Consider the following 18,226-nt stretch of genomic DNA (forward strand, 5'->3'; position numbering starts at 1 on the left):
ATGAGTCATCTGGGGGAGAAGCCACTGTCCCAGTTCTAATATCCAAACTATGTCCTGTCAACTTGTTAGGTCGAGATGTAATGACTAAACTGAATGTGGCCGTCACTCCCACTGAGAGGGTAATGAAGACATACATGACATACATGTTATTGGTACAGTCAGGATTTGCTGGGGGGGGGGGGGGGGGTTACTACTCTGGCCCAGAAACTAGAATATGCATATTAGTAGTAGATTTGGATAGAAAACACTCTGAAGTTTTGAAAACTGTTTGAATGGTGTCTGTGAGTATAACAGAACTCATATGGCAGGCAAAGACCTGAGAAAAATCCAACCAGGAAGTGGAAAGTCTGAGAATTGTAGTTCTTCTTTTGAACCTCTATCGAAACTACAGTGTCTGTGGGGTCACGTTGCACTTCCTAAGGCTTCCATTGGCTGTCAACAGCCTTCAGAAAGTTCTTTCAGCATTCTCCTGTTACTGAGCAGAGATTAGTAGATCAGTCAATCAGTGGACTGCCTGGGGACAAAGGGATTGGATATGCGCAATCCCGCGAGTGTGCCGTTCCTTCTTTTTCTTCTTGAATGAATATGCTATTGTCCGGTTGGAATATTACTGTATTTTTATGTAAAAAATACCATAAAGATTGGTTTTAAACAACGTTTGACATGCTTCTAAGAACGGTAATGGAACAATTAGACTTTTCGTCTCTGGTACTGCGCTCGCGCTCGCGTGTTATGCCTTTGGATAGTGCTCTGTACGCACGAACAAAACGGAGGTGTTTGGACATAAATATGGATTATTTTGAACAAAAACAAAATTTCTTGTGGAAGTAGCAGTCCTGGGAGTGCATTCTGACGAAGATCAGCAAAGGTAAGAGAATATTTATAATACTAATTCTGAGTTTAGGTGACCCCAAACTTGGCGGGTGTCTGTATTGCTTGCTGTGATGGCGAGCTATGTACTCAGAATATTGAAAAATGTGCTTTCTCCGTAAAGCTATTTTAAAATATGACACAGCGGTTGCATCCAGGAGTAGTCTATCTATAATTCTTTAAATAATTGTAATATATTTTGTCAACGTTTATGATGAGTATTTTTGTAAATTGATGTGCACATTCACTGGGAGTTTTGGTGGGAATACATTTTCTGAACATCACGCGCCAATGTAAAATGCTGTTTTTGGATATAAATATGAACTTTATCGAACAAAACATACATGTATTGTGTAACATAATGTCCTAGGAGTGTCATCTGATGAAGATCGTCAAAGGTTAGTGCTTCATTTAGCTGTGTTTTGGGTTTTTGTGACACATGTCCTTGCTTGGAAAATGGCTGTGTGGTTATTTTTGTCTATGTTCTCTCCTAACATAATCTAATGTTTTGCTTTCGCCGTAAAGCGTTTTTGAAATCGGACAATGTGGTTACATTAACCTGTTAGGGCTAGGGGGCAGTATTTACACGGCCGGATAAAAAACGTACCCGATTTAATCTGGTTACTACTCCTACCCAGTAACTAGAATATGCATATAATTATTGGCTTTGGATGGATAGAAAACACCCTAAAGTTTCTAAAACTGTTTGAATGGTGTCTGTGAGTATAACAGAACTCATATGGCAGGCAAAAACCTGAGAAGATTCCTTAAAGGAAGTGCCCTCTCTGACAAGATCTTGTTCTTCTTGTCTCTGAAAATTGAAGACTGAGGATCTTTGCTGTAACGTGACACTTCCTACGGCTCCCATAGGCTCTCAGAGCCCAGGAAAAAGCTGAATGATGTCATTCCAGCCCCAGGCTGAAACACATTTGCGCTTTTGGCAAGTGGCCGATAAGAGGATAATGGGCTTAGGCGCGTGCACGAGTCGATCCTGTGCTTTATTTTCTGTCGTCTATTTACCTAAACACAGATTCCCGGTCGGAATATTATCGCTTTTTTACGAGAAAAATGGCATAAAAATTGATTTTAAACAGCGTTTGACATGCTTCGAAGTACGGTAATGAAATATTTAGAATTTTTTTGTCACGAAATGCGCCGTGCTCGTAACCCTTATTTACCATTCGGATAGTGTCTTGAACGCACGAACAAAACGCCGCTGTTTGAACATAACTATGGATTATTTGGGACCAAACCAACATTTGTTATTGAAGTAGAAGTCCTGGGAGTGCATTCTGACGAAGAACACCAAAGGTAATCAAACTTTTCTAATAGTAAATCGGAGTTTGGTGAAGGCTAAACTTGCTGGGTGTCTAAATAGCTAGCCCTGTGATGCCGGGCTATCTACTTAGAATATTGCAAAATGTGCTTTCACCAAAAAGCTATTTTAAAATCGGACATATCGAGTGCATAGAGGAGTTCTGTATCTATAATTCTTAAAATAATTGTTATGCTTTTTGTGAACGTTTATCGTGAGTAATTTAGTAAATTGTTAGTAAATTCGCCTGTAGTTTGCGGGGGTATGCTAGTTCTGAACGTCACATGCTAATGTGAAAAGCTGGTTTTTGATATAAATATGAACTTGATTGAACAAAACATGCATGTATTGTATAACATAATGTCCTAGGTGTGTCATCTGATGAAGATCATCAAAGGTTAGTGCTATATTTAGCTGTCTTCTGGGTTTTTGTGACATTATATGCTAGCTTGAAAAATGGGTGTCTGATTATTTCTGGCTGGGTACTCTGCTGACATAATCTAATGTTTTGCTTTCTTTGTAAAGCCTTTTTGAAATTGGACAGTGTGGTTAGATTAACGAGAGTCTTGTCTTTAAAATGCTAAAGTGTATCTTTAAAACGGTGTAAAATAGTTGTATGTTTGAGAAATTTTAATTATGATATTTTTGCTGTTTTGTATTTCACGCCATGTTATTTCACTGGCTGTTGAATAGTGTGGGACGGTCACGTCCCACCTTGCCCAGAGAGGTTAAACATATTTAATAATGATCTCTTATCTAGCTTCATGACTGGGCATTTTTTGTTACTTTATGTTGTTCTGAAAAGAGACGGCTAGAAGGACCACGAGTCATATTAGATTGTTTAGAAATGCAGGAAATTAGCTTTAGATGCCGCCAAAAATGGGAGGTCCCCAGACCCCCCACCAAGTTATGTCCTTCCCACTTCTAAAACCAAAGTTGCGTCCCTGCATACAATATAACAGTGATGTATAATCTGACAGCCGGAGAACAGACTAAGAAAAGAAAAGAACAGAGGAAGACACCATGGTAATTAGATTGTTGTTTCGTATGAATGCTGTATGGTTACACATACAGTATATAGCCAGTGTACATTTTTCACAAATCATTGCAAAGTATTGTTGGCCTATTGTCCTGCAATTGTGTAGTAACAGAAAGCAATTCCACACTTAATATAGACACATATCAGAATGTATGATACTTACAACACTGTGTTACAACAGGACTACTTTCTGTTGTTAAATAAAACAAATCCAACAAAACCGGTTGGCTCAACTACCTGAAACCAAAAGCTACTTGTATCAAATTATGATTTGACTGTGCTATAGTCTGCTAAACCCTTTTAGCATACTGTAGGAAAACACTATCAACCAGATCTAAAGGAGATCTGAGAACTGAGGAGCTAATAATAGACACTTTCTGCTGTTCAGCTTCTGTTCCATATTACACATCTTCCTGCTCAGACCACATCAAGACAGGCTTGTCATATAATTTGAAGGATTAATAACCAGTGAGGATTATTTATAGAGTAACATAAATCAGGCATATCACTGGTGTATTTTAAATACAACTGAAAAGGTCAACTGGACTACCTCACTCCTATTTTAGATACTATTGAATGTGAGACACCATCACTGGCCTACTCAGGGCCGGCCCTATCTTTTTGGGGGCCCTAAGCGAGTTTTGGTTTTGGGGCCCCACACCTCGTGGGTATAACATTTTAGTCTCCTCTTGACGGCGGTGAGAAAATATTAAGGTTTAAAGTATACAAATTAAAGTTGGTAACCTGCAATTCTACGCGTTGTGCCATGGGGTGTAAAGAAAATGTTGTGGTTTTAAAGCTACAATTTGCAGTTTTAAATCACATTTCCTACAATTTAACACATTTTCTTATGGTCATATGATATCTGAGTGAGAGTGACTAACAAAATCATTGGGGGCCCTCTGGAGGTCCGGACACCTGGGCACATGCCCTGTATGTCTGGTCAGTAATTGGGCAAGGATTACTACAAGGTGTAGATACTGTAACTGGCTAGACTAAACATTAGCTGACATAGGCACATTGAGTGACTGTCAGTAACTAACATTACAAGAGAAAAACTGCTGCACTACCAAATGTAGGAATGTATTTTTTTATACTTTCTTTTGCTTTAGGGCGCCCTTTACGGTTGTAGAATGTTAGAAACTCTGAATACACCCCAGATCTACTGGAATGAACTGACACACTTGTGAGTAACTGTTGCCCTCTTCTGGTCTATTCACAGATGTCAAGTACCATAACAAACCTAGTTCCTCATACATCAAATCAAATCAAATTGTATGTGTCACATACACGTGTTTAGCAGATGTCATTGCGGGTGTAGCGAAATGCTTATGTTTCTCCAACAGTGCAGTAATATCTAACAAGTAATATCTAACAATTTCACAACAATACACACAATACACACAAATCTAAAGTAAAGAAATGGAATAATAAAGAATAAAGAATATATAAATATTTGGGCGAGCAATGTCAGAGCAGCATAGACTAAGATACAGTAGAATAGGATAGAATACAGTATATACATATGAGATGCGTAATTGATAATATGTAAACATTATTAAAGTGACTAGTGTTCCATTATTAAAGTGGCCAGAGATGATTTCAAGTCTATATAGGTGTCACGTCCTGACCAGCAGAGGGCATATTGCTTAGTCTAGGTCAGGATGTGGCAGGTGGTTTGTGTTTGTTTAATGTTGATGATTGGGACTTCCAATTGAAGGCAGGTGTGTATAGTTGCCTTTGATTGGAAGTCCTATATAGGTGTGTGTGTTTGTCTTTGGGGTTGTGGGGAATTGTTTGTGTGCACTGTGTTGGTTTGAGCCTGCCACACTGTTACCATTGTAAGTACTGTTTATTGTTTTTTTTGTTCAAGTGGATGCCTTACATGTTTCCTTTAATAAACATGAGTGTCCACAATCCCGCTGCGCCTTGGTCCTTCTCTCTTAAATACGACATATTCGCCGAAGAGTACGACATATTCTGTGACAATAGGGCAGCAGCCTCTAATGTGCTAGTGGTGGCTATTTACCAGTCTGATGGCCTTGAGATAGAAGCTGTTTTTCAGTCTCTCGGTCCCAGCTTTGATGCACCTGTCCTGACCTCACCATCTGGATGATAGAGGGGTGAACAGGCAATGGCCTGAGTGGTTGTTGTCCTTGATTATCTTTATGGCCTTCCTGTGACATCGGGTGCTGTAGGTGTCCTGGAGGGCAGGTAGTTTGCCCCCAGTGATGCGTTGGGCAGACCGCACCACCCTTTGGAGAGCCCTGCGGTTGCAGGTGGTGCAGTTGCCGTCCCGGGCGGTGATACATCCCGACAGGATGCTCTCAATTGTGCATCTCTACAAGTTTAGGTGCCATGCGTCTTCTTCACCGCACTGTCTGTGTGGGTGAACCATTTTAGTTTGTCAGTGATGTGTATGCCGAGGAACTTGAAGCTTTACACATTCTCCACTGTGGTCCTGTCGATGTGGATAGGGGGGTGCTCCCTCTGATGTTTCCTGAAGTCCACGATCAGCTCCTTGGTTTTGTTGACGTTGGGTGAGAGGGTATTTTCCTGGCACCACTCTCCCAGGGTCCTCACCTCCTCCCTGTAGGCTGTCTCGTCATTGTTGGTAATCAGGCCTACTACTGTTGTGTCATCTGCAAACTTGATGATTGAGTTGCAGGCGTGCGTGGCCACGCAGTCATGGGTGAACAGGGAGTACAGGAGGGGCTGGGCACGCATTCTTACATAGGTATTCCTCTTGTCCAGACGGGATAGGGCAGTGTGCAGTGTGATGGTGATTGCATCGTCTGTGGATCTATTGGGGCGGTAAGCAAATTGAAGTGGGTCTAGAGTGTCAGGCAACGTAGAGGTGATATGATCCTTGACTAGTCTCTCATTGCACTTCATGATGACAGAAGTGAGTGTGCTACGGGACAATAGTCATTTAGTTCAGTTAACTTAGCTTTCTTGGGTACAGGAACAATGGTGGACATCTTGAAGCATGTGGGGACAGCACACTGGGATAAGGAGAGATTGAATACGTCTGTAATCACTCCAGCCAGCTGGTCCGCTGGCTGGAGCATGCTTTGAGGACGGGGCTAGGGATGCCATCTGGGCCGGCAGCCTTGCAAGTGTTAATATGCTTAAATGTCTTACTCACTTCGGCCACAGAGAAGGAGAGCCCACAGTCCTTGGTAGCAGGCCAAGGCACTGTGTTATCCTCAAAGCGGGTGAAGATGGTGTTTAGCTTTTCCGGCAAGATGTCGGTGTCTGCGACAGTCAGCAGGCTGATCGTCAGTTATTATCTAACTCCTGGAATATTATTGTGCAAGGGAAGGGTACCTGGATTAAGGCCAGTCAGAAATGTAAATGTCAGTGAACTAGCAGACTACACAGTTTGCCTGTAAACAGTCTCAGTCAACAGACAGATGGGGGGAAAAATAATATTTGTGTCAGCCCGTTATTGTTATGCAAAAGCCTGCTTGTTTCACAGTAATTGTCCATGAATTAACATGTTTAGTGTCTCTAGGCCTCCATGCATACAAGCTGCTGATGCGCTCCTTTGAAACATCTACATTTTAAAAAGTGTAATAAATCAAGTGAATATACACCATCACAAGAACTCTATTATTTATTTTAGGCAGGTCTAAACAAACATTATGATATGAAGAAAATGCATTTCAGAAAAACAGAATATGAGTTGGCCTACGGCATCTTATCTGGCATATGTACCATGCCATAGGCTGTAGACTTGTGCATTTAGCTTACAATAGCATGCAATGCATTATGCTTTTACAGTAAGTCCCGTGCCATTATTTTACATTATATGATTGTATAGTAAAATGAAGTATAATTGAACAAAGAAAGGATATTTTTCCCATTCAGGAGTGCGCATATGAAGTGGCTATGTTGAGCATAAAAGTGATCATTTGAAACAGGTCATATAAGCTACCTTTAGAATCATTTGGCAACTTTAGTTGTGAATGATACAAACCATAGAATACCTTAGAAATCAAAAGATATATGGGCTGCATGATTCAACTTGAGGATTTGAGAAAGTTGCAAATAAGCTTGCGCTCTGTTCCTTGCCTCGGGCTGCACACGCTGTTCTCTCTTCAAGTGATCATATTTTCACCCATCAGACTATTCTCAATTTAATTTTGTCTTTAGTAATTTGTAAAATTTGCTTCAATTTAGAATGGCTCATTATCAAATGTGCAGGAACAGGGGCAGGAGAAAAATAAATGTCATCCATAAGCAGTTCCAATAGTGAATGGAAGCCTCTTTCCCACCGGTTCTTTTCCGGTTATTTCACTCTATGCATCAACTACTGTTTGAGGAGCATGCGACCTCTTTCCTTGATAAGTGATATTCCGCCCAAACTCTGTATGGCATGGGCTCTCCAACCCAGTTCCTGCAGCTACCCAGTGCTTAATTTGGGAAACCAAGTGAAATGTGTTCATCGATAGTAACATGTTTTCACAAGGAAACATATTTAATTAACCTGTTGACAGCCCCTTCCTCTGTGCCCTTGAGAAAGGAATGAAGGAGAGAGGGCAGGAGATGGAAACGCACAGTGGTGATATATTCTGAAGCTAAAGATATAGCCTATTAATTATGAAAATATATCAAATGCTCTATTACTAGACTATTCAAAATCAAATACAAATTCACTATAATTGTAGGCTAACTCTGAATTTAAGTTTAATTTAGGCTACCATTTATGTACCAAAAATATTACATCTGTTTTTGAAATGTTCTTCTGCTGTGCTTAATTTAATATGCGTAGGCTATGTATTGTATAACGGCACAATCATTATTTTAATTCAGGTTTTCTTTCAGGCTTGAGCTGCATTGACTAGCTCTTGATTAATGAATAAAAAATTATTTATGGCAATACACTGAGCTACAGCGAGGGAAAAAATTATTTGATCCCCTGCTGATTTTGTACGTTTGCCCACTGACAAAGAAATGATCAGTCTATAATTTTAATGGTAGGTTTATTTGAACAGTGAGAGACAGAATAACAACAACAAAAATCCAGAAAAACGCATGTCAAAAATGTTATAAAATGATTTGGATTTTAATGAGGGAAATAAGTATTTGACCCCTCTGCAAAACATGACTTAGTACTTGGTGGCAAAACCCTTGTTGGCAATCACAGAGGTCAGACGTTTCTTGTAGTTGGCCACCAGGTTTGCACACATCTCAGGAGGGATTTTGTCCCACTCCTCTTTGCAGATCTTCTCCAAGTCATTAAGGTTTCGAGGCTGATGTTTGGCAACTCGAACCTTCAGCTCCCTCCACAGATTTTCTATGGGATTAAGGTCTGGAGACTGGCTAGGCCACTCCAGGACCTTAATGTGCTTCTTATGGAGCCACTCCTTTCTTGCCTTGGCCATGTGTTTTGGGTCAATGTTATGCTGGAATACCCATCCATGACCCATTTTCAATGCCCTGGCTGAGGGAAGGAGGTTCTCACCCAAGATTTGACAGTAAATGGCCCCATCCATCGTCCCTTTGATGCAATGAAGTTGTCCTGTCCCCTTAGCAGAAAAACACCCCCAAAGCATAATGTTTCCACCTCCATGTTTAACGGTGGGGATGTGTTCCTGGGGTCATAGGCAGCATTCCGCCTCCTCCAAACACGGCGAGTTGAGTTGATGCCAAAGAGCTCCATTTTGGTCTCATCTGACCACAACACTTTCACCGAGTTGTCCTCTGAATCATTCAGATGTTCATTGAAGGTGAACGGAAAGGCTGGAGCAACGAACCGTCCTTGCTGTCTCTGCCTTGCCGGTTCCCCTCTTTCCACTGGGATTCTCTGCCTCTAACCCTATTACAGGGGCTGAGTCACTGGCTTACTGGTGTTCTTCCATGCCGTCCATGGGAGGGGTGTGTCACTTGAGTGGGTTGAGTCACTGACGTGGTCTTCCTGTCTGGGTTGGCGCCCCCCCTTGGGTTGTGCCATGGCGGAGATCGTTGTGGGCTATACTCGGCCTTGTCTTAGGACAGTAAGTTGGTGGTTGGAGACATCCCTCTAGTGGTGTGGGGGCTGTGCTTTGGCAAAGTGGGTGGGGTTATATCCTGCCTGTTTGGCCCTGTCCGGGGGTATCATCGGATGGGGCCACAGTGTCTTCTGATCCCTCCTGTCTCAGCCTCCAGTATTTATGCTGCAGTAGTTTATGTGTCGGGGGGCTAGAGTCAGTCTGTTACATCTGGAGTATTTCTCTTGTCTTATCCGGTGTCCTGTGTGAATTTAAATATGCTCTCTCTAATTCTCTCTTTCTGTCTTTCTCTCGGAGGACCTGAGCCCTAGGACCATGCCTCAGGACTACCCTGCATGAGGACTCCTTGCTGTCCCCAGTCCACCTGGCCGTACTGCTGCTCCAGTTTCAACTGTTCTGCCTGCGGCTATGGAACCCTGACCTGTTCACCGGACGTGCTTGTTGCACCCTCGACAACTACTATGATTATTATTATTTGACCATGCTGGTCATTTATGAACATTTTAACATCTTGACCATGTTCTGTTATAATATCCACCCTGCACAGCCAGAAGAGGACTGGCCACCCCTCATAGCCTGGTTCCTCTCTAGGTTTCTTCCTAGGTTTTTGCCTTTCTAGGGAGTTTTTCCTAGGGAGTTTTTCCTAGCCACCGTGCTTCTTTCACCTGCATTGCTTGCTGTTTGGGGTTTTAGGCTGGGTTTCTGTACAGCACTTTGAGATATCAGCTGATGTACGAAGGGCTATATAAATAAATTTGATTTGATTTGATTCATTGGCAAACTTCAGACGGGCATGTATATGTGCTTTCTTGAGCAGGGGGACCTTGCGGGCGCTGCAGGATTTAAGTCCTTCACGGCGTAGTGTGTTACCAATTGTTTTCTTGGTGACTATGGTCCCAGCTGCCTTGAGATCATTGACAAGATCCTCCCATGTAGTTCTGGGCTGATTCCTCACCGTTCTCATGATCATTGCAACTCCATGAGGTGAGATCTTGCATGGAGCCCCAGGCCGAGGGATATTGACAGTTCTTTTGTTTCTTCCATTTGCGAATAATCGCACCAACTGTTGTCACCTTCTCACCAAGCTGCTTGGCGATGGTCTTGTAGCCCATTCCAGCCTTGTGTAGGTCTACAATCTTGTCCCTGACATCCTTGGAGAGCTCTTTGGTCTTGGCCATGGTGGAGAGTTTGGAATCTGATTGATTGATTGCTTCTGTGGACATGTGTCTTTTATACAGGTAACAAGCTGAGATTAGGAGCACTCCCTTTAAGAGTGTGCTCCTAATCTCAGCTCGTTACATGTATAAAAGACACCTGGGAACCAGAAATCTTTCTGATTGAGAGGGGGTCAAATACTTATTTCCCTCATTAAAATGCAAATCAATTTATACTTCCAAAGGACAACAAAGTCAAGGTATTAGAGTGGCCATCACAAAGCCCTGGCCTCAATCCTGTAGATAATTTGTGGACGGAACTGAAAAAGTGTGTGCAAGCAAGGAGGCCTACAAACCTGACTCAGTTACACCAGCTCTGTCAGGAGGAATGGGCCAAAATTCACCCAACTTATTGTGGGAAGCTTGTGGAATATTACCTGAAACATTTGACCCAAGTTAAACAATTTAAAGGCAATGCTACGAAATACTAATTGACTGTATGTAAACTTCTGACCCACTGGGAATGTGATGAAATAAATAAAAGCTGAAATAAATCATTCTCTCTACTATTATTCTGACATTTCACATTCTTAAAATAAAGTGGTGATCCTAACTGACCTAAAACAGGGAATTTTTACTCGGATTAAATGTCAGGAATTGTGAAAAACTGAGTTTAAATGTATTTCGCTAAGGTGTATGTAAACTTCCGACTTCAACTGTAGTTACATGTTGAACTTCCATCCTCTCAGGCCAGCTGGGGCACAATGTATGAATTTATGGTTTGATCAGAATCGCCATTATAATAATTGGCCAGTACGAAGAATGAAGTAAAACAACTCCAAATACCTATGTCCATACATTGGTAATTTAGGAAAGGGACGATTTTAACTAGCTAGCCAACAGAGGACAGCAACACAACAAGATGCAACAATTCAAGTTTGTTTGTGTCAATAATGATGTTTGGCCTGTGATGTGACTGGTCTGAAGCCAAATCCAAACTGGCACGCCAGAACCATTCACATCTGAACTCGCTCAGTTTAGCTCAACAGTGATTGACTATAATTTTAATAATTGTTTTATTTTACCAAGGAAGGCCAAATGCTCGCTGGCTTCCCTTGCATTCAATGCTACGGGCGTTAACAATGTCATAATCTTTCTGAACAGACAGCATCAGATAGATACACTGTTTCGTGTGCTCGGATGGTTTCTTCGGTGAGATAAATTCAGCCTTTTGCGAATTTAAATACATTTTGGAAACACAGAGAGACAAAATATATTTTGTATGTTTTTTTCATTTTTACTTGGTCCATTTTTGGGGGAAACTTGCTTAAACTTGTATTAAGCATGGTCGAATTATTGACTGGGGTGGGGCTCATTGATCATGAGTTATCATATTAAAACTGCAAACATTTGCCTCCTATGGCAAAATATGTAGAATGGCAGGAAATTAGCTGCAAAACTGCTAATGTTTCTCTCCACCCCATAGCAAAATGAGTAGAATTGCATGAAATTTGTTATAAAATTGCTAAATCTTCTTTCCACCTCATGGAAAAATGTGTACAATTGCAGGAAATTAACTGCAATGGGGGTGGATGTGGGTACACAGACCTACGAGCCACTGCAGCCCCTCATGATGAGTTCACTTTTTTGTGGTCCCCACCCCCATCACAGTTGCCCATCCCTCTCTAAACTCTCAGTGGTAGTAATCACACTGGTGGGGGAGGGGGCCATTCAACTTACTGAACCACATGACCTTTGTTTTTAGGTGTTCAGAACAAGGTTAAGGGCAGAGAAAGCTTACTGGACACCAAGAAAGCTTTGTTGTAGAGCTTTGTTGCTTAACACAAAATACAGGGAGGGGCAGCAGAGTATAAAACCATATCATCTGCATATACAGCGCTTTCGGAAATTATTCAGCCCCCTTGACTTTTTCCACATTTTGTTACGTTACAGCCTTATTCTAAAATTTACTAAATACATTTCTTCCTCATCAGTTAGCAAATGTATAAAAAATGTGAAAAACAGAAATACCTTATTTACATAAGTATTCAGACCCTTTGCTATGAGACTCAAAATTGAGCTCAGGTGCATCCTGTTTCCATTGATCATCCTTGAGATGTTTCTACAACTTGATTGGAGTCCACCTGTGGTAAATTCAATTGATTGTACATGATTTGGAAAGGCACCCACCTGTCTATATATGGTCCCACAGTTGACAGTGCATGTCAGAGCAAAAACCAAGCAATGAGGATGAAGGAATTGTCCGTAGAGCTCCGAGACAGGATTATGTCGAGGTACAGATCTCGGGAAGGCTACCAAAAACTTTCTGCAGCATTGAAGGTCCCCAAGACCACAGTGGCCTCCATCATTGTAAATGGAAGAAGTTTGGAACCACCAAGACTCTTCCTAGAGCTGGCCGCACGGGGAAACTGAGCAATCGGGGGAGAAGGGCCTTGGTCAGGGAGGTGACCAAGAACCCGATGGTCACTCTGACAGAGCTCCAGAGTTCCTCTGTGGAGATGGAAGAAACTTCCAGAAGGACAACCATCTCTGCAGCACTCCACCAATCAGGCCTTTATGGTAGAGTGGCCAGACAGAAGCCTCTCCTCAGTAAAAGGCACATGTCAGCCCACTTGGAGTTTGCCAAAAGGCACCTAAAGGACTCTCAGACCATGAGAAACAAGATCCTCTGGTCTGATGAAACCAAAACCGAACTCTTGTGAGGCTTGGCATTCAGTTCAGTCTGGAGAAAACCTGGCACCATCCCTACGGTGAAGTATGGTATCATGCTGTGGGGATGTTTTTCAGCAGCAAGGACTGGGAGAGAGTCAGGATCGAGGGAAAGATGAACGGAGCAAAGTACATAGAGATCCTTGATGAAAACCTGCTCTAGAGCACTCAAGACCACAGAAGACCACAGAACAGTAGAGTAAAGAAAAGTATAGTACAGTACAGAATAGAACACTAAAGTAAAGAAAAGTACAGTAGAGTTCTTACTATACACAGTAAAATCACCAGTGTTATATTCACTGTGACAAAAGTGATCGACTCCCATAGAGTTGTTTTCGCAACTAGCAGTGCCAAATGACCCCTAGCGTCAGTGCTGATAACTGGTGTTAATTACTAAGGTATACAATTTGACTCTATTAGTATAGACATTTACTCAGTAAGTGTAAACAGCATCACAACCCCGCCCATAAGTTCAGTTTCTGTGTTCAAATTTCCTTTTCGCGACACCATTGTTGGATCAACAAAATCCTAATTTGTTCCACGACAAGTGAGTTTTAAACAATTATTTCACTGATATTATTTAGCTATTTTAATAATTGATACTGCCGTGTAACATAAAAAGTAACAGTTTTGATTGTGTGTGTGCAGCTAATGTTATAGTTACTTGCATTTCACTTTTTGCACGTCTTTGCTAGATAGATAGCTAGCATGCTAGCTAACTAGCTCGCCAACTAGCTCGCCCCTGTCCTGTGCAGTCAGTCTGCTCCACGTGGCGGTTCCATGGGCACGTGTCTCATTTCAGCACCAAGCTTTTTTAGCCTCATGCTAGTTTGTTCTCTTTATTTCAGCTGCTTACTGTTAGGGTTTGACCAATTATTTGTGTGCCTATACTATATAATATAACAATTTGTTTGCATAACCTATATAATATAACACAGATGCTATAATGCTAAGTTTATTAACTATAAGATAATTGAATACTGCTATATGTTAGAGGAAGTGGCTCATGTGATGGTGGGTCATGTGGACAGAATGCTGATGCTTTAAAACAGGGATTTGCAAGAGCTTTTCTGTAGAATAATAGCAATAACAGGATATGGGTGAAAGGTATATGCAGGGGGTGTAAGGGTTTTAGAGAACTGTGCATTGTGCAGTCACAAGATGAGACATCCGCCAGAGACAACAGCTACGCCAGGAAACAGGAGTGCGTCCAGAGGTTGGGACCAACCTGCACGCCAACGATAGGCTGGAATAAGTCTAAACCATATTCTAGCCTCTACTATGACAGGCCCTCAGGGAGAGGGAACTAAGTCTGTCCAGTATTTAAGGAAGAACTTGTGATGTCATACCAGTTCTCTGTCTGCCCTGCGTGGTGTTACAGAGATCCCGTATATACGAGCCACATATTTACCATTCAAGTGTTTAATTAAAGTACAAAGAAATCAGAAGTTACTCTGTGCTGACTGTTTTGTTCTGATACCAGATTCGAATTGACGCGACCTGACATTACTATATATTGAGGACTAATCTGATTTAAGGTGAGTTGTTTATTTAGCCAAATTATAACTGCATTTTCGACTTGTGGGTGATGCTTATAGATAAATATTGTGGCCATTGCATCGGCAGCTAGCTAACTGCGTTTTTGACTCACTTAATCACCAGTTCATTTTGGCGGTCTTGTAAGACTGCTCCTAGAACATGACAACATAATATAGTGACTAGCTGGAGATATGAGTGTATTTTACTGGACTAATTAGGCCGTGTCCACATTCCGGGACAGTGAATGTGAGTTGAATAGTCTTTTTGCTGTAGTTGGGACCTGCTTCAAGTAATATCAGACAAGTTCTGGTCACGATCCAATATTTTCAGAATATACTTTTAAATTAGCATTGCTAAGTAAAGGAGTATTGGTGAAATCGATTGCAGTCATCCTGATATAATGTGTCATGATTAAAATACAAATGTAATGCTTTTCATCCATTTTGGCCTTATCTAGTACCATTAACTGCTTTCAGACCTAATCATGCTGATCAGGGTGAAATTCAATGGTGAACAAAAATATGTCAAGATCATTTTGACCTGACACTTGAAAACCTTTTGATTGGAGGTAAACTTTTAATTTGTGAATGGAAATAAATGTATTGTGTTCATACATTTACAAGACAGTCTGAGTACTCTTACCATTACGATTGCAATTCTAATTGGAGGTTGTTGTTTTAATGTTTGTCACAGCTTTCCTGAAATGTGAGATCCCACTAGTTTATCAGAGGCAAAGCTGTATGATGGGTCTGGAACTAAAGTTGAAGGGGGGGTGTTTTAGGAGGTGGTGAAACGGCCAGATCTTGGTGTTTTCAAGCTCACACTGAACAATGATGCTAAAGGTATGTGCTGGTTTTCAAGTCTTGACTACACTTTCAATATAACCATACATTTGACATGCCGGTATTGTCATCGTGTATGTCAGAATCTTCCCTGATGAGTCCTGTCTCTGCCAGTTCTGTGATGGGTGGTTCAGACCATGAGTCGGATGATACAATCATTTTGAGTGATGGAAGCTCCTCACGACAGCATTAAAGATCTGATGACGAAGCAAAAAATTTACGTTTGTAATTCATTCTTCAATTCACTTGCCATTAAAGCTAATAGAGAGCATACTGAAGAAAAAGCCTGGTGGAGAGGTTGTCATCAAGGAATACTTCAAAACTAAAAGCCTGACTGACTGCACCAGACGAAAGATGATCAACATTCTTGTTTCAGCGATGACAGACTCTCATGGGTAAGTTTAAAGGAAAGATTCATAATGAAAATTGTTGAACATTACTTGCTCCCATATCTGCTGAATGTTAAAAATGACTTCTGTATCAGTATCTCAGTCACATAATTGGTTAGGCTACTGCTGACCATCCACTGCTATTGGTAGAAGATTTCTCTTGTATCAAACTCAATGGGCATGATACTGATTCAAAAATCACTCCTGATATTTAGCTGACTGGGGACCAATTCTGCTTGTGGAGACTCTGATTGCCGGCTAAACATAACATTATATTGTCAGGACATCACCACCTCGCAGTGTGAGGAAAAACGTTTGCACAAGGCATCATCTCCTTGTTCCCATACCTGAAGGATCCCTACACCGCAAAGAGATATGTAAGAATACATTTCAACTGATAAAGGGCATCTGCGTGTAATTCGTCTGGTATGGTATCTGAGTAAATGGGACTTGGTTATTTGTTTTTTCTTTCAAGATTAGTAAGATTAGTCATTTTCTTAAGGAACATTATTATGACCCTAATAGTGGAGAAGGGTACCTCTCGTATGGAATCAAAACCGTTCAGAGGAATTTGATTCATCTGAGAAACGGCCCATTCGACTATACTCTGGAGGGCCAACTGCTGAGAGGGAGTCCAGTCCATCCACTTTGGCTACCCTGACTGAAGACCGGTGCAAAGAGGCCATTTCGAAGGCAATTTCTTTCTCAAAACATTCCATTTTAACCTCAGAGTTTGAGTAAATCACCAGCCTACAGAGAAATGGCCTCTCTGCATTTAACCCAACCCCTCTGAATCAGAGAGGTGCGGGGGGCTGCCTTAATCGACATCTACGGCACCCAGGGAACAGTGGGTTAACTGCCTTGCTCAGGGGCAGAACAACAGATTTTTACCTTGTCAGCTCTGGGATTTGATCCAGCATCCTTTCAGTTACTGGCCCAATGCTCTAACCACTAGACTACCTGGGTGCAAAACTTTAAATGTGTGAAGGGATAAACTGATAACAGAGCCTAAAATCATTCTCAACTCCACAACATGGCCATATCCCAACTCTCCATTCCTTGCCCCCTCTCCTTCCAGGTAACTGACCAGTGAATCGACTGAATAACCCCCACACATACACCACAAAGTACTGAGTAAAGGGTCTGAATGCTTATGTAAATGTGATATTTCAGTTCTCTATTATTATTATTTTCCTAAAATAAAAAATTAACAGTTTTTTTGTTTTGTCATTATGGGGTATTGTGTGTCGATTGATGAGGGGGAAAAAACAATTTAATCAATTTTAGAATAAAGCTGTAACATAAGAAAATGTGGAAAAAGTCAAGGGGTCTGAATACTTTCCGAATTCACTGTGCATCACTATGATTAATGACTTCACATTTAACTGGCTATCTAGACACAATTGTTACCTTTTGTTACCACAACTTTTGAAATACTCCTCTTCTTTTCGTACAAGCTCGGCTTGTTTCAAGTATTTCTTTGAATCCTGTAAATAGAAACATAAACTAACACCACATCTCAACAAGAAGATGCAATGATTACATTTACATTACATTTAAGTCATTTAGCAGACGCTCTTATCCAGAGCGACTTACAAATTGGTGCATTCACCTATAATATCCAGTAGAACAAACACTTTACAATAGTGCATCTAAATCCTTTAAAGGGGGGGGGGGTTAGAAGGATTACTTTATCCTATCCCAGGTATTCCTTAAAGAGGTGGGGTTTCAGGTGTCTCCGGAAGGTGGTGATTGACTCCGCTGTCCTGGCATCGTGAGGGAGATTGTTCCACCATTGGGGTGCCAGAGCGGCGAACAGTTTTGACTGGGCTGAGCGGGAACTGTGCTTCCTCAGAGGTAGGGAGGCGAGCAGGCCAGAGGTGGATGAACGCAGGGCCCTTACAACGTTTTAATCTGACAAATTATAGCTAACTAAACCAGCTGAGCTCTGAAACTACTGTAAACTAAGGTAGCTAGCTGGCATGAGCTTGCCGCTAACCTCAGACCCATATTGTGCAGGGAAAACCCGTTTTGGTGATTTTGGCAGAGGCGGCTACAGAGGGGAGGACGGCTCATAATAATGGCTGGAACGGCGCGAATGGAATGGCATCAAACACATGGAAACTATTTGTTTGATGTATTTGATACCATTCCAGTGATTCCACTCCAGCCATTACCACGAGCCCGTCCTCCCCAATTCAGGTGCCACCAATCTGTGGATTTCTGGAATATCATCAAAATAAATAAATCACAGCACGTTTAGACTCCTTCTGCAGTTTTTACCTGATTAAGTACAATCCCATTGGAAATTAATTTTGAAAGTTTATATTTCTAAGTTCAAAATGATGCTGT

The 18,226-nt window shown here is 41.5% G+C and overlaps 1 long non-coding RNA gene across 3 annotated transcripts; it reads left to right on the forward strand.

Annotated features, from left to right (window-relative positions):
* Positions 1–14,057: 14,057 nt before the first annotated feature.
* On the forward strand, positions 14,058–17,070 carry LOC115152076 (uncharacterized). Of its 3 annotated transcripts, none has more exons than XR_003867417.1 (5): positions 14,058–14,642; positions 15,337–15,485; positions 15,744–15,880; positions 16,090–16,251; positions 16,953–17,070. It is a non-coding gene; the product is annotated as an uncharacterized LOC115152076 (long non-coding RNA). The 3 variants fall into 3 exon arrangements; XR_003867415.1 differs by having other exon boundaries at positions 16,157–16,251; XR_003867416.1 differs by lacking the exon at positions 14,058–14,642 and adding an exon at positions 15,120–15,211 and having other exon boundaries at positions 16,157–16,251.
* Positions 17,071–18,226: the final 1,156 nt, after the last annotated feature.

Source organism: Salmo trutta, chromosome 17 (genome assembly GCF_901001165.1).
Source record: "Salmo trutta chromosome 17, fSalTru1.1, whole genome shotgun sequence".
Classification (NCBI taxonomy): Eukaryota; Metazoa; Chordata; class Actinopteri; order Salmoniformes; family Salmonidae; genus Salmo; species Salmo trutta.